Source organism: Nycticebus coucang, chromosome 2 (genome assembly GCF_027406575.1).
Source record: "Nycticebus coucang isolate mNycCou1 chromosome 2, mNycCou1.pri, whole genome shotgun sequence".
Classification (NCBI taxonomy): domain Eukaryota; kingdom Metazoa; phylum Chordata; class Mammalia; order Primates; family Lorisidae; genus Nycticebus; species Nycticebus coucang.
Genome location: NC_069781.1, coordinates 119,188,008 through 119,208,187, shown reverse-complemented (window position 1 = coordinate 119,208,187; position 20,180 = coordinate 119,188,008). Strand labels below are relative to the sequence as shown.

Below are 20,180 nucleotides of genomic sequence, written 5' to 3'. Positions count from 1 at the left end.
ACTCACTGAGCCACAGGCGCCGCCCCGTTCTTTTCTTTCTTTTCCTTTTTACTCCTCTTGTCTAGTTCAGGCCCTTATCACTTCACATAGAAACTAAAGCAGCAGCCTGCTGTTTCTTCTAGCTGGTTCCAGCTCTCCTACTTCCAATTTACCCTGAATGTGGGATCCAGATGAACTTGACTAAGATACTGCTTCACAATGAATAATCATGCTAGGGCTTATGACTTTCGGAATGGTGACAAGAGGAGCTCTGTGAAACTTCTTCTCAGAGAAACCACCAGAACTGGTGAAATTTCCTTAAAATCAAAACCACAACCATGCGAAGCCTCTGGAAATTGCCCTACAGCAAATTAATAAGCTTTTCTTTTTTGAGACAGAGTCTTACTTTGTGGCCCTTGGTAGAGTGCTGTAGCATCATAGCTCACAGCAACCTCAAACTCTTGGGCTCAAGCAATCCTCTTGCCTAAGCCTCCCAAGGACCTGGGAAAACAGATGCCTGCACATAATATTTGTAGAGATAGGGGCTTGCTTTTGCTCAGACTGGTCTCGAGCCTGTGAGCTCAAGCAATCCACCCGCCTCAGCCTCCCAGAGTTAGAGCCACAGTGCGCAGCCGAATTAATAAACTTTTATTAAGAAAATCTATAAATCTCAGAAGAACAGTGAGAGTAACATTTGAGCAATAGACCACTTCCTCCCCGCCCTTCTCAGCTTGGGAGGAAGCTTTATGACAACAGAGGTAAACCAAGAACACAGGCCACCTCTTCCCAAGTTCTCAATTGAGGGTTGCTGTATCTCCCCGGGAGGGACAGGCTGCTAGTGTTTCTTATGCCCTCCAGCTCCTTGTTGCAAATGCCTAACTTCAGGTGAACTTGACTGATAAGTCGGGGTCCTTTACTACACCCACTTAGGGTAGGCTGAGAATGCTGGGGCCTTAATCACCCTGACCTCAACTTGCTCACAGGAAGCAGATTTTATGCTGGGAGAGACAAACCAAGACCAGAAAGTGCTGCCCTGTCCAGCCCTCTGCTCGTAAAGCAGGATTATCACTCTGAGATAGAAAGACACTGTCTCTGTCCACGTTCCCCAAGTTCCAATGCAGTGGTGCAGAGGTTTTGCCCAGGGGAGGAGGCAGACCATAAAACCAGAGAGCTCTGAAGCTCTCCCCAAGGAAACGTTTTATGTAGAACACAATAATGGGGGGAAGCACCCTTGGAAGGGTGCTCTCAAAAATAATGAAGATTTTGTTGGTAAGCAAGAAGAGGAGGTAGAAGTTCCATTAGGGCAACAAGCTTCAGTGTAGACCAGCTAGAAGTGTAGCAGAGAGAATCAGGGACAGTCAGCCAAGAAGAGCCCTCTTGGAGTTGGACTAAACCCCTGCCAAGGGGCCCAAATTTAACTGAACAAGATTGGGGCAATTTATACCCCAGGGCATTGTCGAACACAGTAGAGCAATTAGCTGGCAGTGGTGGAGGCTAACAGCTAGATTTAATAATACAGCAGGCTGACAGCTAAAGGGTGATAGAAGATAGTACAAGGATCACATAGTGTACAATTCCGTTTGTGTGAAAGGTCTAGAATAGGCAAATCTATATAGACAAAAACTGGGTTGCCTAGAGCTGGAGTGGAAGTTGGGGGTGTTTGGGGAAAATGGGGATCAACTGCTAATGGGTAAAAGGTTTCGTTTGGGGGTAATGAAAATGCTCTAAAATCAATTGTGCTAACAGTTGCACACTCTGAATATACTAATACCATTGAATTGTACACTTTCAATGGGTATGAATTATATTTCTGTAGAACTGTTAAAAATAATCATGATAATAACAAGTGCTATCACTTATAGAGCACTTACTATACAGAGGATATTATATTATGTTTTTTGAGTACATTATTTCATTCTCCAGCATTATGACATGAGTATCATTTTCTGTATATTGGAGATGAAGAAACTGAGACTCTTGGTCACTCACCCAAGAAAACACAGCTAATAAATACCACAGCCTAGATTTGAATTCAGATAGATAGTCTCGGCAGCTGTAGCACAGTGGTTGGGGCGCCAGCCATATACACTGAGGCTGGCAGGTTGAAGCCCGGCCTGGTCCTGCTAAACAACAAACAATGACAACTGCAAGAAAAAAAAATAGCTGGGTGTTGTGGTGGGCACCTGTAGCCCAGCTACTTGGGAGGCCGAGGCAAGAGAATTGCTTAAGCCCAAGACTTTGAGGTTGCTGTGAGTTGTGATGCCATACCACTTTAACCAGGGTGACAATAGGGAGACTGTCTCAAAAAAAAAAAAAGAATTCAGATAGATCTTTTGCTTCTAAAGCACATGTTCTTTAAGAAGATAAATCCAGGCTCAGTGCCTGTAGCACAGTGCTTACGTGGCAGCCACATGCACTGAGGCTGGCGGGTTCAGGACTGGCCTGGGCCAGCTAAACAATGACAACTACAACAAAAAAAATATCTGGGCATTGTGGTGGGCCCATGTAGTCCCAGTTACTTGGAATTGCTTAAGCCCAAGAGTTTTAAGTTGCTGTAAGTGCGATGCCATGGCACACTACTGAGGGCAACATAATGAGACTCTGTCTTAAAAAAAAAAAAAAGAAGAAGAAGAAAAATCCATTTTCTTTCAGTTTATATAATAAGCAATTATAAAAAAAATTGCAAAAAAAGAATACAAAATTACATAATAAGCAATTATTGACCATCTACTGTAAGCTGGGCCTCATGTTTCCCAAAGTGGATGAGGGAAATACCATAGCAATCTTGAGAAATTCACCCTGAAAAAAGTTTGACTTTTTAAAAATTATGTTTAAAATATATATAACCTAACTTGCTTCAGAGGCACATATGCTAAAAATAAATGTATAATTCAATGGCACTAAATACATTCATGATGTTGTACAACCATCACCACCATTATCTCGAGAACTTTTTTTTTTTTTTTTGAGACGAGTTTCACTACGTCCCCCTGGGTGCTATGGTGTCACAGCTCACAGCAACCTCAAACTCTTGGGCGTAAGTGATTCTCTTGCCTCAGCCTCCCAAGGAGCTGGGACTACAGGTGCCCGCCACAATGACAGGCTTTTTTTTGGTTGCAATTGTCATTGTCATTTAGCAGGCCTGGGCCGGGTTCAACACCACCAGCCCAGGTGTATGTGGCCGTCACCCTAACCACTGAACTATGGGTGCCAAGCCTCGAGAACTTTTTTGGTCCAAAATTGAAACTCTATGGCTCAATGCCTATAGCTCAAGCGGCTAAGGCGACAGCCACATACACTGGTGCTGGCGGGTTCAAATCCAGCCTGGGCCTGCCAAACAACAATGACAACTACAACCAAAAAAAAAGAAAAATAGCCGGGTGTTGTGGCGGGTGCCTGCAGTCCTAGCTATTTGGGAGGCTAAGGCAAGAGAATTGCTTAAGCCCAGGAGTTGGAGGTTGCTGTGAGTTGTGATGCCACAACACTCTACCCAGGGTGATAGCTTGAGGCTCTATCTCAAAAAAACAAACAACAAACAAACAAACAAAAAATTGAAACTGTATACCATTAAATACTAATTCCCCTTATTCCCTTCCCCTGGCCCTTGGCAGCCACTATTTTACTTTCTGTCTCTGAATTTGGCTATTCTAAGTACCTCTTATAAGTGGAATCAAGCAGTATTCATCCTCTTCTGATTGGTTTATTTCACTTGATATAACGTCTTCAATATCAAATATTTTAATGTAATTAGAATAATTATAATCGCTATATCAAACATGCAGTATCACAGAGATAATATTGCCTTGGTTCACAGGATTTTTCAACCTCAACACTATTGACATTAGGTTTCAGATCATTCTTTGTTGTGGGGCTGTTTTGTGTACTGCAGGACGTTTCACGGCATCCCAGCCTCTACCCAGACAGATGCTGGCAGCACCCCTCCAGTTGTGACTACTAAAAATGTCTTCAGGCTTGGCGCCTGTAGCATGGTGGTTACAGCTCCAGCCACATACACCAAGGCTGGCGGGTTCGAGTCCGGCCTGTGCCAGGTAAACAACAATGACAACTGCAATAAAAAATAGCTAGGTGTTGTGGTGGGCGCCGGTAGTCCCAGCGATGCCACGGCACTCTACCGAGGGTAACGTAGTAAGACTCTGTCTCAAAATTAAAAAAAAAAAAATGTCTAGCCGGGCGTTGTGGCGGGCGCCTGTAGTCCCAGCTACTCGGGAGGCTGAGACAAGAGAATCGCGTAAGCCCAAGAGTTAGAGGTTGCTGTGAGCCGTGTGACGCCACGGCACTCTACCCGAGGGCGGTACAGTGAGACTGTCTCTACAAAAAAAAAAAAAAAAAATGTCTTCAGACATTGTCAAATCTTCCATAGGGAGCAAAATTCCCCCCAGCTGGAAGTACTTATTGAGGATGAAGCAGAAGAAGGTATTTAACTTAAAAAAATGAATCAATTTGCCCGGCACAGTGGCTCACGCCCGTAATCCTAGCATCCTGGGAGGCCGAGGTGAGTGGATCACTTGAGCTCATAAGTTTGAGACCAGCCCGAGCAAAAGCGAGATCCTCTCTCTAAAAAACTAGCTGGGTGTTGTGGACAGCACTTGTAGTCCCAGCTAATCAGGAGGCTGAGGAAAAAGGATCGCTTGAGCCCAGGAGTTTGAGGTTGCTGTGAACTATGATGCCATGGCATTGTACCAGGAGCAACAAAGTGAGACTCTGTCTCAAAAAAAAAAAAGACTCAATTTAATGAATTATTAGGTAAATAATAAACCAGAAAATACAGAGATAGGGCCAAAATTACTAATGTGGCTTGCAGAAGCCTGGAGTTTGGGATGTATGCTATATACCAGGCTAGGACATCCAAATACTCAAGTGGCTGAGATGAAACCATTAAGTAAGACGAAGACATTATCTGGCCTCTACTACTGGCCCCACCCACCTTTTCATCTTACTTATTCTCATCTTTGGACGTTGCTCTCAACAAACCGTCTTATGTTCTTCTACTTAGAAGTCTCTGTTCCTGTTGCCCTTGCCACTTGGAATGCCATACTTCCATCTCTGTTTTTTGCCTCTCCAAATTCAGCCTCGTGCTCCTTTCCAGGGCCACTTCAGATCTCCAAGAATCTGAATCAGAAGCAACGTCTCCCTCCTCTGAATAATTATTTATGACACCGATTGTACTCTGTTGCTTACTATTCAATCCTCTGATTTATCACTTTGAGTATTTCCCTTTTTTTTTTACTTTTTCCCTGTTCTCTTTTTTTATTAATTATTTTTTATTAAATCATAACTGTGTACATTGATGCATTTATGGGGTATTTCCCTTTTGCCTCGTATGCACGTCTAAGTAGGGATAGGACTTTGCTTTATGATTCTATCTTCACAGTATGTCTTACTCAGTAAAGATATTTACTGCCTTGCTAATAAATTTAAATATATGATAAAATAATATAGGGGTTTCTGGATGTAAATAGATTTAAAATAGCTCAATAACATAAAATTATGCAGAAAGTTGTGTATGATGCACTTATGTAATGCACAAGTTTTATTGATTCCTTTGGAATTAACAGCATGAAGAACTCAATTCTAATTGCTATAATTAAGGATGATGTCAAGAAGAGGAATGCCTGGTGACTAAGAAGTCACCTTAGCCAGTCACCTGTCTGGCACTTTGTATGTATCTGATTATAAGACTGGAACACCTTTTTACTGATGTGTGTATGTGCATTTCATGAGCATTTTCAAAACTGGGTCCTATGTATGTAAGTATAAGTATTACCATAAAATTCATCATTTGAATTGGGACCATTTGAGAGTCATCCCTGGGGGAGAACTATTAAATTTTTTCCAGGACAACAGGCATAAGCCAGGACTGTTTATCTTGTGATTTTACTATATAGGTTAAAGAAACAGCCCAAATCATAGACTTATTCTTTTGACTGGCCAGAGGAAGCTTCTTTCAATAACAAAAGAAACCACATTATTGAAGTTTATCATGGATTTTCCTCATGGAACTATTGCATGCTAGAACTTAGAGCCTCTAAAGAAACTTCATTATCCATAACCTAGCCAGGAGGCCTGGGCACAGGGCATTCTGAACCCACTGCCTAGACTGCACACAACCAACATTGAATGTGAGGATAAAATGACAAAAGACAATCTGTACCATGTCAAGCCTTCAGTGAAATTTCATGAACATCAGGGTGTAGATTTTAATGTTGTTTTCTTAGCCTCATCTCTTTCCATTTCCCTCACAATGTTTATGTTGATGAAGTCTAGTCTCCCAAACTTTAACACAGTCCTCAAACCCCCTTTTGGTAAAGGAAAAGTTTCTCTCACCAGGTGGTAGATTTTGCTATTAAAAAAAAAAAAATCCTACATGTGTTGGGGCAGGGTGTATATAGGAAGTCTCTGTATTTTTTTTTTTTTTGTACTTTCGACTCAATTTTGTTATGAACATAAAACTGCTCTAAAAATAAAGTCTGTCCATATTTAAAAAATTCAGAATCCGGGCGGTAACTGTGGCTCAAGGAGTAAGGTGCCGGTCCCATATGCCAGAGGTGACGGGTTCAAACCCAGCCCTGGCCAAAAACCAAAAAAAAAAAAAAAAAATTCAGAATCCTGGGTGGCGCCTGTGGCTCAAGGAGTAGGGCGCCGGTCCCATATGCCGGAGGTGGCGGGTTCAAACCCAGCCCCGGCCAAAAAAAAACCACACACACACAAAAAAATTCAGAATCCTATAATCACTATTTCTGAGGAATAGAACTTAAAAAATGAGTTAGGACCTCAGATGAAGTTTCTGAAATGGGCTCTTATAATAACTATGGGAAACATTAAACTTACGTATGTGCAAGGCAGTGTTTGATGCACTTTTTTACATCTATGAACTCATCAGCCATTCACAGGACTCCATGGGAGAAACACATTTCTGCCAGCTGCAGTTACGGAAGAAAGTGGGGCACAGAAAGGTATAGTACTTGCCCAAAGTCACAAGGTTAGGAAGGATGGAACCAGGATTCCAGCACCAGCAGCAGAGGTTCCAAAGCCAGTTGCTTACAACCACCACCCAAGGACACAGAATAAGGGAAATAAGAAACTGAGAGAATTGCTGATTTTGCCCCAAAAGCATATTATCTGTTCTGACCACTGCTCCCTGCTGTCTCCCTGAGTACCCTGAAGACATTCACAGATTAGGAAATCCTGCTGAGAGACAGTTTTACTTAATAAAGTCCTGGAGTTTTAACCATCCCAGAGAGAAGCGTGCCCTCTCCCTTCTTTTTGTAACAAGGAACTTACTCTGAAAATATTTTTGGAAATTCACTTTACAGCCATGTCCCAACACATGGTTATCCTAGGCCAAGGCTCACCAAATCCTCCATCCCAATAGGCTGCTAAACTTGAAGCCAAAAATAAGTCCATTCTCTCTCCAAAATGGCCTCCCACAGACATGCTTTATAGAATAAAATGATATAATTAAACAGAATATGGCAAGAGCCCAAGCAGAGGGGAGGGAACAGAAACCAGAGATAAATAAGAAAACAGTTCCATGTGTTAGAAAATGAGAATGGATCATTTTTTAAGCCAGCTGGAGCTGCAAAGAAGATGCATGTGTCCTTTCATGCTTCCTCCTCTGCCCAGGCTCAATCTGTACCTCTTTTTGAGACTCTGTGACACAACTGTGTTTTAGAATTCCTGAACTGGACAGATGTCCTTTTTTTTTTTGAAACTCTTGGCTGAACCTATGTTCCTGAGATGTGAGGAAAAAAAAATCTATTTGCACAATGGTGAGCCCATTTGCAACCTACTCCCAACAGCTGCTTTTTCTGGCTCTGAATCAAGCTGGAGAAATCATCCCAGATCTCTGGAGCCATGTCATGCTTTTCAAGGCCTAACAAGGCATCTCAGTCTTCTTTAGTAAATACAGGCAGAAGCAAACCTGTCTTGGGCTGGGCCTATTTCCCTAGCACACATGTAGCCGTGTGTATGGTCACCAAACAGCACTACTTAAAGAATCAGAAAATTGTGAATCAGGACCAAATGTGTTTATAGGTTTGTGTGCATACACATAAACACATAACACACGCACACACTCCAGCTGACAACGCTATTTTTAAAATAGTTTATTTATTTTAATTGACAAATAAAAATTGTATATATTTATGGTATATAACATGTTTTTATATACATATGCATTAATGGAATGGCTAAATCAAGCTAGTTAACATATGTATTACCTCACATATTTACCTGGCAACAGATCTAAAGCTCTTTTCTGGAAGTCCAAACTGTAAAACAAAGAATCAGGACCATGGGGATCCCTTACTAATGCTTTGGTACCTAAGGCCTGGGTTTTTATTTCCCAAGAGGGAAGAGAATATAGAGGAATAAACACTGAGATGAAACTTTTTCTTTTCTTTTCTTAAGGTACCATGACAACTAAATGAAAAAAATACAGCAAATGTCAAAGGATTCTTTCTTTCCCTTCACTCTGATATACCATGGGTGTGGGTTCTTTCAAAGGTAGACACAAAGGATCAAAGGCTACATTCAGCCTGAGAGCCTATTTCTATCCACACTCTGGGATTTCTACACTTTGGGACTGGGCTTCAGGAATTTCTGCAGATATATCTCATGCAGTGATTCCTTGTCCAGAGCTGATCAGCCTTCAAAGGATGATGCTATTTGGTCATACACCATGAAACTTGAGCCAGCCCAGCCCATTCTTCTTTGTTACAATTCTGAAATGCGCTGGAAAAAAATTAACATTGCTACAAAGATTATCTCTCTTCTCTGGCTAAATTGTTCCTCATTTCATCCCCTGCTCCCTCTCTTCCAGTTCTCCTGTGCCTTGGTAGGGTGGCCCTGTCTGCCCTACGGGGGTTGCATTTCAAGTCACTCAAGTGTTCTATTCTTGGTAAACCACATGCCATTGCAAAAGCAGTTTCAGGCACACAGAATTTTAGCACTTGGCCCAGTTCCAAGGCAGGATAGGGTGAGTGAGTGAAGAATCAGTCTTGACTGAATGCCTATGGGGTGCCAGACACTGTTAGTGTTTACCAGAGTTACTTAATCTTCTCATCAATTACTATTGTTACCGCCAGTTGCCAAATGAAGAAATCAGAACGCATGCTAAAGGTTAAGTAGTTTGCCCACAGCTATACAACCAGAAGGAGCCTCAATTCCAGGTCCTACTTCAAAGGCTACATTCTTCCGGATGGCTTCGACCTATGTTAAGAGCTGGAAGGACATAACAGAGGTCTGTACTGTCCAGCATGACCCTGTCCCTAGCTGAAAGCGGCTAGAGGCTACAGTCTACAGATCCCTTCATCTTGGGCGAGGGACTCACAACCCTCCCTTTTTCCCCAGCACCAACCTAAATTTATCCCCCCGCGTCACGGGCTACAGGTGAGTCAGTCAGTCGGCCTGGCTCCACACGAACCCCCCAGCTGAGCTACCAGCTGACCTCCGTCTTCCAAGCCCTAGACGACACCTGACCTTAACCAGGCCCCCAAAACAGCTTGCGGTCACAATTGCCTCTGTCTTCAGCCCACTACCATCAACATCAGACACAACCCGGCTTCTAGCCCCCTGGGCTGGCTTTACCCAATGGTGCCTTGGCCCATACACTAAAGACGTTAAATGTAACCAATTGTCAAGTAGCTCTCCGCTGAGTAACACCACCTCCACTCTGAGGAGCAGCTTCGCTGACCAATGAACTGCCCTCCAGGTGCAATGATCGCGCGGGACGAGTGGAGTAGCTGCTGAGCTGCCCAATGAACAGGCTGCTTTCCGTGGCTAAGGGCGTGGCAGAAGCGGTCGTCAGGGGCGTGGCAGCGGTTGCTTGGGCGGGGCCGGTAGCGGCGGGAGCTGCACTGACCAGGGTTCCGGCTGTATTTCCATGAGCGCCGCTGGCAGCCGCGGAGCTGCAAGAACAAGACTAGGGGCGAGCTGGGCAGCTGTAGTCAACCACACAAAGGTAAAGCTAAAGCCGAGCGAGGTCGGCGGGTTTGGGATCACGCCTTGAATCCGTCAGGCCAGATCCCTGAGCCTCGCGGTCCCCAGCATGATTCGGCCCATCGCTCCTCAGCCTGCGCTTCCCGCATCCTCGGGGATGCTCGGTGGCCTGTCACCTGGTCCCGCAGGGGTCCCGAGGGCCAGCTCGCACAGTGGCTTGGAAAACCTGTATTTCCCGCTGGGGGATACGTCTTCCCGAAGGCCCTTTGTCCCCAGCTGCCGGAGGAACTGAGGTTGTGGACAACCCCGACGCGGCCTCTCTAGCTGCCACCCCCAACCCCCACCGTGGGTACTCTTGGGCTTCCGGGGTCCAGGTGGGATGTGCTAGTCCAGGCTTGGTGAAGAAGTCCGGGGGCCGCACCTAGAAGGAGTGGACCGCGGGGCATTACAGTCCCGGAAACCCGAGGGGCCTCTCTGCGTTTAGAGGCGCCAGGGTCGCACGCAGGACCGATAGGTTAAAGTTCTAGGCAGGCAGCTTTGGACCCATTTGGAAGCGCGCTTATTGAGCTCCGCCTAGTGCAGGGGACTGTTCTAGGGGCGCTTCGTGGGCTTTCCCCACGAGAGCTGTCCCACTAGTGCAGGAGGCTGTCTGCTAGGCGAGGCAGCCGGCACCTCGACCTTGGAAGTGTCCGGGTAGAAGCCGGATGATAACCACCTGTCAGGGATGCTTAGAAGGACTCCCAAGAGAGAACTGCATAACCCATCTGTTAAGGCCATTCTCTACCCACAGAGGCACTCTGGGTAGACTTTAATACCTAGCTTGAGAAGGATACTCCTGGTGGTGGTGGTGGTGGTGGTGGGGTACATTAGGTTCAGAGTGAGTGCTGAGTTCATCCAGATGAATTTTGAGGTTTTGGCGCTCAGGAATGGGTGTTAGCAAACAGATTAGATTATACATACAAAAAAATAGAGATTTATTTCACCACTGTGAAACTCTTTAATTTGACCAAGGACCACCTCTCTCAGTCTTCCTAATTCCACTATTTTGGTTACTGCACCTCCAGTTTGTCAGTTTCACCCCCATTCCGGTAACCAAATCCAAAGGCAGGTTCCAACAACAGCCTCAGGAGAGGGAGCCGAAGAGATTGCAGGTTTGGCAGAGTCCACATTGATCTGTGCCCAGAGCTTTTCCAAGGCCATTTCATTACAACTACATTAAGTAGAGACCAAAAGAAAAACCATCTATTCCCTTTCACTACCCTCTGTCATTTGCCTGAATAAAGAGGACATGATACTCTTCTAAAGGTCAGGAGATAAAGAATCTTAACACAACTTGCTGCCCATTTTAGGATGAATTAACCTTTGAATGGCTGCTCAGAAAACATATCAGTATGTTTTGGTAGGCATGGCCTTTTGACATTTTATAACTGATGAAGATCTTAAATAAAGCTCATCTAGTTCATTCTGATACACAGGTGAGCAAACTGAGGCCTGAGATGGTTATGACTAAGGATAGATCTCTTGATCTTAGACCTAGCCAGTGCATGATATTTCACCTCCAGATTAGTTCTTTCTCTGGTGTTTAAGTCTTAGGGGAGCCCTCTTACTATCTTGGTCAAGTTACTTAACCTCTCTGTGCCTCTGTTTCCTTATCTATGAAACAGGAATGATATGATACATAGGTTAGAAGGTGGTTTTGAGGAGTGCCTGAATGAGTTCCTGTATCTTCATTTAGAAGCATTTAGAACAGTGTCTGGCACATGGTAGCCCTATAGATTTGCTTAATATGATATCTTTTGCCTTTTTACACAGTTTTACTTCTCATCCACCACTTAATATTTTCTATTAGGTGCTAATTTTTTCCCCAGCCCCTCCCCCGCAATTCATTAAATATATTCCAGATTTTCTTTTAGCACTGAAGTCTGCAGGGATTTCCAAGTCATATTGCATTTTATTTCTTACTTATTTTTCTATCTTTCATTGATTCAGGTAATTCAGTTATCTTTGTTAGTTACCCCCTTATAGTACACTCTTTTTAGACTCCAGATCTTTTTTATTCTCTCTAAAAAGGGAGGGGGAATCCCTCCAGAGGTAAACAAAGTCCCTGATGATACCAGTATCTATGGGGTCCTGCTAAATATGTGTTCCCTCTGTTCAGCTCTTTTCCACAGTGGTCAGTGTGGTGAAACCTGGTTCTAAATGGAGGAACATTTTTAGATTAAGATTTCATGAGCTATTGTATTAAGTGCTTTTCAGAAGTTCAGGGATCATGTGTCAAATGCATTTAAGCAAATTACTTAGTCATTGGAGTAGGGGAGCACCAGCTGCCCTGAAGAAACAAAAACAAAAGTGAGTGACTGATCCTTACTGGTAATCTAGCTTATTCACTGGTTTATCTGCATTTTTTCTTGTTCTTTTCCAGAGCTTGAAATAAATCAGATGGCAAGTGCAATGGAATGGTCTTTTTCTTCTCATTTTAGTCAGGGTAGTTCCCTTTCTTCCCTTTTTACTTTCACCTTTATTTCCTTTATCACCTTTATGGTGACAAATAGTCACTCTCAGTTTGCCAGCCAATTTCCTTTTGATGTAAAGATGCCTGTCACTGGGCACAGTGACATATGCTGATAATCCCAGCACTGTGGGAGGCTGAGGAGGGAGAATTGTTTGAGCTCAGGAGTTTGAAACTTGCCTGAGCAAGAGTGAGACCCTGACTCATAAAAAAATGGAAAAACCCAGCCGAGCACCTATAATCCCTCTGCTTCCAGAGGCTGAGGCAGTGGGATGCCCACAGCCCGAGTCTGAGGTTGCAGTGAGCTATGATGCATTGCACTCTCCTCAGGGCATAGGGTGGGACTCTGTCTCAACAACAACAAAAGGCCTGTCACCTTTAGTTTTTGCAGAATCCAGTCACCTCTGGTTTTCTCTTCTCTGTTTTTACCTGTTTTCTAGATTGAACTAAAGATTATCACTAATCATTAAATGGTATTTTTTGGTTCATTTTTCTTAAGAGTTGATTCTGAGTTTTGCTTTTTTGTTTAGGCTATTCTAGTGACCAGCCATTTGAGAGTCATAGTTTTAGTTTCTTTGCTTATATATTAATATGGGCCCCTTTCTCTCTACCTTGCTTTATTTTCTCATAACATTTCAGTAGAAGGGTTTCTCATTCATTGTTATTTCTTGTTTTGTCCACTTATACCTTCCTTCTAGCAATCTCTGGCAGGACCCTCAAAAAATATGGTGGTGCCCACTTTCCTTGCCCAGAGCATGAAATAATTTCTTTAGTCCTATAGAAGACAGGAACAGAGTCTGTCTTATTTTTTGCCTAAAATCTGGCTCTTTGAAAAGCCCTGGCAGAGAGACACTGCCAACATAAAGGAATTCCATGTGGCAAAATTTCTGCCATGACCTACTGCTTACAATGTTCAGCTTTTTATTGCATGGTGGGTTTTGAGTACTCCTTGACCAGTTTAAGAGTATAGATGACGTGAAGCACGAAGTACCTAAGCCTTCCTGTTTCATCTTGGGCTGACTATCCCCAGGAACAGAGCCATGAAAGTTCAGGGTGCCTCTTGATGTGGTCTGGTGTTGGATTTTACAGCAGCTTTTCATGGTCCAGCCTTTTTGGCCAGAGCATGATTAGGATGTTTTTAACCTCTGTGCTGCTGTTTCCACATTGACATCATAGAGGTGCATTATCCCCCTTAAGGATTATTTTCAGATCTGCAGATTTATTTTTGCTGTCTTGGTTCCAAAGCAGCATGTTTTTTAATTAAACACCTTGTGTTTATAAAATGGCTGGTGTAGACGGATGAAGCCCACTCCTGTTACCCATGAAGCCTGTGCACCAGGCCAATTGGGTGAAGGGCATGTTACATGCTAAACCATTCTCTTATGTTTTGCAATAACTAAGTAGCAGACAGATAAAGAGCTTATTAGAGAATTAGAAAATTGATGCCCTGGGGTTTGCCTGGTTTTTCTTTTGTTATCTGTAAGTGGAAGTTCATTACAAATTGAGCATCTGGTGTGTGCCAGGAACACAGTTGACCAGATTAACAAGTGTGTTTGGTTTGTTGCATGAAGACTATTTTTATTTTTTATTATTTTTTATTTTTTTATTTTTTGCAGTTTTTGGCTGGTGCCGGGTTTGAACCCAACACCTCCGGATATGAGGCCGGCGCCCTACTCCTTGAGCCATAGGAGCCGCCCATGAAGACTGTTTCGTCTTTAAATTGTTTTTGTTTAAACTTTGCTAAAATTTTAATGTTTCTAGTTCAAATTTTATTTAAAAAAAATAGGTAATACATTCGCATAATAAAAATATTTGAAAAGCCTACAAAGTTAGCTAGTAAATACATCTCTGTCCACCCAACCACTGCCACCTAGTTTTGATCCTCAGAGACAACCCATGTTACTGATTTTGTCATCCTCCAGGGGCGATCCGTGTACTTCCAAAGTGTTTTATACATCTATAAGTAAATTCATTATGAATAGTCTGCACACCCCCCTTTTTACGCAAATGGTAGCACAGTACACGCATGCTATTTGGAACCTTGCCTTTTTTCACTTATTACTTCTTGGCAGTATGAAAAGAGCTTTCCTCGTCATGCATTATGAAGGCCGTCTATTTTAGATATCTGTTTTCTGCTTCCAAGGATGCTAGAACAAGTCTTATTTAGGCAGAAGCTTTGCATGGAGATCTGAAAGCATTTTATGGATATTTGGGGCAAATATTTTTCTTCTCTCTGGCCTGTCGCTATAAGCCTGAGGATAGGCTGAGTGAGGTAGAGAGCTTCTCCTAAAGGTCACCCTGTGAAGGGAGAGCTGGACTTTGGAGAATGAGGAATGTGATAGGACCTTGAGCCTTTGGCCGTGCTCTCTGCACAGAATGTGCTGGAATTGCCAGGAGAAGTTTGCCTCCTGGCCTCTCTACTTCGCATTTCCAGCATCTATCCTATCTCAGCCTGTCTCCTGCACCACAGCACTAGTATTTGTCCTCAACTTTGGGCATCAGAGAGAACACCTGCCCTTCCTCACAACACTTACTGTTTGGGTAGCTTTAATAATTGTCCCACCCCTTCTTTTCTCTTACCCAAGGAAAAAACAGCTCTTGCACCTGCTCTTTTGTAAAGTGGCTCTCCCAAACCCATGCATAATTTTTGTTGCTCTTTTTGGAATTATTTCCCAAAATCTCTAACTCACTTTACTGCTTCCCTAGGGCATGACCCAGCCTTGCTAACAAAAAAGACTTTCACTGATGCTGACTTAAGAAGAGAGTTTTCAAGGCTCTTCATATTTGAATTTTCTATGGCTATGCTTGTGTTTTAAATAACCATACTGATTTAAACATGGTCTAATAATCTGTGGCTCCCAGATCTTGCCTCTTGGGTGATTTTTTTTTTCTCTTTACTTTGTATGTGCCTGGACCTTTATCTTGCTTTTATTTACCTCTGAGTCTGATTTAGAGTCACCTTGAAATCAAATTGAATCTTTAAGACATTAGTCTGCTAGTCTAATCTAGAGTCATTGCTTTCTGATCTTTGCTCATTGCTGAGTGTCCACATTATTAGTCAGTTATACCATAGATACTGTATTATGTAATATGAGGGAGGTGGTGTTATAAATTCCACTTTTTCTAACCTCTCTTGGATGAAAGAAATAGAAACTTTGAAAAATCCCCCCACCCATTTGTGCACAATCATTGCAGGTGTTTATTGTTGTGCTGTTAGTCAAGTCAGTGAGGGCAGTAAAAAACAGGAAGTCCAACATAGGATTGCCAAATTTTAGTTTTTTCAAATAAGGAAATAAAAAAGCCCTGTCATTTCTCTCATCATCGTCATTTCATTTAAGAAGAGATAGTCTACCCCCCAAATTACTGGAAGATCAGTGTTTCAGAATAAAAAACCCTTCTGAACAGGACATACATGGCTTAATAACAAGGTTGAGTTAGTGACCATTGAATGATGGCATTTGGGAAGGTCTACAGTAGAGGATTCTATTCAAGGAGTGGTTCCACTTTCTCAGTTTCCTTAAACAGCCCTGGCTACTTTCTTGCTGGGAAACCAGGGCATTCACTTAGTCCAACTAACCCAGCCGTGGCAGTAGTATCATGTAGTGGGATTTTGTGCCAGTTTTTTAGGTGGTACAAACCATATTATGTTGATATGCAATTATAGCATTTTTTCTATTCTCTTTTTTCCTTCTTCCTCTCTCTTTTTTTTTTTCTGACTCAGGGTCTCTCTTTGTTGCCTGGGATAGTACAGTGGCATCATCATAGCTCATTGCAATCTCCAATTCATAGACTTAAGCTATATCTTCCTGCCACAGCCTCCCAAGTAGCTGTGACTGCAGGTGTGTGCCACCCTGCCCAGCTAAGTTGTTTTTTTTTTTTTTTTTTTTTGAGACAGAGTCTTACTATGTCACCCTCTGTAGAGTGCCATGGCGTTACAGCTCACAGCAACCTTAAACTCTTGGGCTTGAGCGATTCTCTTGCTTCAGCCTCCTGAGTAGCTGGGACTACAGGCACCTGCCACAACGCCCGGCTATTTTTTGTTGCAGTTTCATTGTTGTTTAGCTGGCCCGGGTGGGGTTCAAACCCACCAGCCTCAGTGTATGTGGCTGGCGCTATAACCACTGTGCTACGGGTGCAAAGCCCAGCTAAGTTTTTTTTTTTATTATTTATGGAGACTGGCTCTTGCTGTTGCCCAGGCTGCTCTTGAAGTCCTGGCCTTAAATCATCCTTCTACCTCAGCCTCCCAAAGTTCTAGGATTTCAGGTTTGAGCCACAGCATCCAACCTGTAGCATCTTTTAGTGAGATGAACAGGTATTGGCAATTGTTTAACTCTTGGTGGGAGGTGGTCTGGATTTGTTCATGTCTAAAGTGATATGTTGTAGTTCTCTAAGGACTGAGGAGTAGGAGGAGGCTGATGCAACTTGCTGGAATTAAGTAAGGCCCTTTGGGGTATTTAGATATCAGTCCTTTTGAAACATTTGCCTAAACTTATTAAATTCATGATTTAGTATGTCAGGCGATGGCTCAGATTGTTGCTAAGATATAATGTGACTTCTCATCTGAGTCCCCAGGCACCTTTTGCCCTTCTCCTGTGCATGACCACATTCGCTTTGTATAATGATTTCCTAGTCCAGGATCATGGATATGTTCTTAAGGTTCTTGGAGTTCTCATTAGATTAAGGACACTCAGACTTTTCGGTTTCATATTAAAGAAAATTGGAAATATTTTAGGCCAGACGCGGAGGCTGAGGTGGGAGGATCTCAGGGCAGGATCTCAGGCCAGGAGTTCCAGGGCAGCACAAGTAACTCACAAGGCCCTGTATCTACCCTGTTTCCCCGAAAATAAGACAATGTCTTATTTTAAGGTGTGCTCCCAAAGATGTGCTTGGTCTTATTTTTAGGGGACGTCTTATCTTTCCTGTAAGTAGGTCTTATTTTCGGAGGATATCTTATTTTCGGGGAAACAGGGTATCTACCAAAAGAAAATTACCTTGATGTGGTAGTACCTGCCTGTACTCCTAACTACTTGGGAGGCTGAGTCAGTGGATCACTTGAGCCTAGAATTTGAAGTTTCAGTGAGCTAAGATTGTGCTGCTATATACTAGCCTGGATGAAAGAACAAGATTCTGCCCCCCTCCAAAAAAAAAAAGCCTGTTCTGGAATGTTGAGATGTCTAATTATGATATCAGGGTCTACCCACACAGCCACCATCTTGCCCCCCTCCTTATTTGTGTGTGAATTTCTGATGAATTGGAGCCAGATAAACCTCACTATGGAGAAAAAATATAGACACAGACCTAGTGCAGAAAAGACATGACAGCATCAGGTGACACCAAATGACTTGACATTGTCAGCAGATATTTTGGGTCTGAAAAATGGTATCAGACTCCTTACATGAATGTAGTTCATCTGAATTTTACTATTTGAGTAATTTTGTGTTTATTTGTAAATTTGTTTGGTTTCCACAAGTATAAAAGTGCTAAAGGGAGTTTATGCTGAGTTTTATGTTTGTACATTTAAAAGAATATTGGGCGATGCCTGTGGCTCAGTCAGTAAGGCGCAGGCCCCATATACCGAGGGTGGCAGGTTCAAACCTGGCCCCGGCCAAACTGCAACCAAAAAATAGCCGGGCGTTGTGGCGGGCGCCTGTAGTCCCAGCTACTCGGGAGGCTGAGGCAAGAGGATAGCTTAAGCCCCAGGAGTTGGAGGTTGCTGTGAGCTGTGTGAGGCCACGGCACTCTAGCGAGGGCCATAAAGTGAGACTCTGTCTCTACAAAAAAAAAAAAAAAAAGAATATTATAAGGCTGGGCGCAGTGGCTCACGCCTGTAATCTTAGCACTCTGGGAGGCTGAGGCAGGCGGACTGCCTGAGTTCACAGGTTAGAGACCAGTCTGAGCCAGAGCAAGACCTCCTCTCTAAAAATAGCCAGGCATTGTGACGGGTGTCTGTACTCCCAGCTACTTAGGAGGCTGAGGCAAGAGAATCGCTTAAGCCCAAGAGTTTGAGGTTTCTCTGAGTTATGATGCCACGGCACTCTACCGAGGGAAACAAAATTAGACTGTGTCTGAAAAAAAAAAAAAAGAATATTATAATACATAATAATTAGATAAAAGTAATGCAGTATAAATTTGAGAACTGAATACAAAATAATTCAATCAGGAGGATCTCGCTGGACTAGTTTTTCCCCTCAGAGGGAGCCATTTGGTACCTGTGTTTGAAAGACCCTAGTGAAAGAATCTAAGCTCTGTGAGGCTGAGGTTTCTAGTCATACTTGTGTCATTCATGGCTCTTTTTGATGTATTGAACATTTTAGGAATATTAATAGTGGAGTTGAAGAGTTAGTTGACCTCATTGGTTTTCTGCCTTGAGATCCTGTTTGTTCAGACTTCGGAAGTGGTAGGTGATTTAGATAACTTGGGAAACACTCCCCAAGGAGAGCAACAAAAATTATGGATAGTTTTGGGAAAGATACTTTACAAAGGAGCAGGTGTGCATCGTCACATTTGTTTTTATGTGCAACCAACACTTAGTGTCCATACTAATGAAAGAGAGTTCTCTGGTTCTTATTTTTGGAGTGAGTAATAAAGTTTTCTTATTGATAGTTGTGTGATCTAAACACTTGCTAGAGGCTTGGCGCCTGTGGCTCAAGTGGCTAGGGCACCAGCCACATACACCTGAGCTGGTGGGTTCAAATCCAGCCTGGGCCCGCTAAACAACAATGAGGGCTGCAACCAGAAAATAGCCAGGCATTGTGGTGGGCACCTGTAGTCCCAGCTACTTGGGAGGCGGAGGCAGGACAATCACTTGAGCCCAGGAGTTGGAGGTTGCTGTGAGCTGTGATGCCACAGCAGTCTACCCAGGGCAACAGCTTGAGGCTCCGTCTCAAAAAAAAAAAAATATTAAAAAACACTTACCAGAATTACAACTAACAGCAGCTAACAGCAGCCTGAAGCTTCTTTGCCACAGGGGACTCACCTGCCCAATGGCCATGGAGGCTTCAGTGAAGCTAAAAGTTGGCTGTAAGCTTGGACCTTAGTGACTACCCAGACCATTTGTCCTATTGCTGAATAAATTGCTCACTCATTTATTAGCTTTTCATTATGAAATTTTAAGATCTAGAGAAGTGGTGAGAATCATATAATGAGCCCCCATGCTGTACATACCCATCACCAGCTTTATGGTCAGCAACTCATGACCCTCATGTGTCCTCTGTTCTGCTAGCCGCTTCCCCATCCCATGTTAATTTCAAAGTGGCACCCAGACATTATATTGTTGTATCTGTAAATATTTCTGTGATATCTCTTAAAGATCCTTGAAGCATCCATTATTACTCTTTGAAAATTTAAAAATAATTCTTTAATATTATCAAATATGCAGTCATTGTTCAAATTTCTAATTGTTAAGGGCGGGGCCTGTGGCTCAAGGAGTAGGACGCTGGCCCCATATACCGGAAGTGGCAGGTTCAAACCCAGCCCCGGCCAGAAAAAAAAAAAAAAATTGCCAAAAAAAAAAAAAAGAAGCAATGAGTGTTATTATTATCTTGTGTATTTTTCAGAGATATTTTATGCATATCCCAGCAAATGTTTTGTTCATCTATATCCTTCTTCTCTTTTACCGTTAGCATATTATTAAGCATGTTGTTCTGCTCCTTGCTTAATTTGCTTACCATGGAATGAGGCATTTCAGCAAATTTCAGCATGTATTGTTTGGCATCCTATTAACTTTTCTCAT

General features: G+C 43.0%; 1 protein-coding gene across 1 annotated transcript in view; it reads left to right on the top strand.

Annotated features, from left to right (window-relative positions):
- Nucleotides 1-9,776: 9,776 nt before the first annotated feature.
- The window catches only part of ABHD2 (abhydrolase domain containing 2, acylglycerol lipase), an 86,433-nt gene continuing 76,029 nt past the window's right edge, over nucleotides 9,777-20,180 (top strand). Inside the window, exon 1 of the mRNA XM_053581670.1 lies at nucleotides 9,777-9,961. The gene's annotated coding sequence lies outside the window, so the exon portion shown is untranslated. The remainder of the gene's footprint in view (nucleotides 9,962-20,180) is intronic.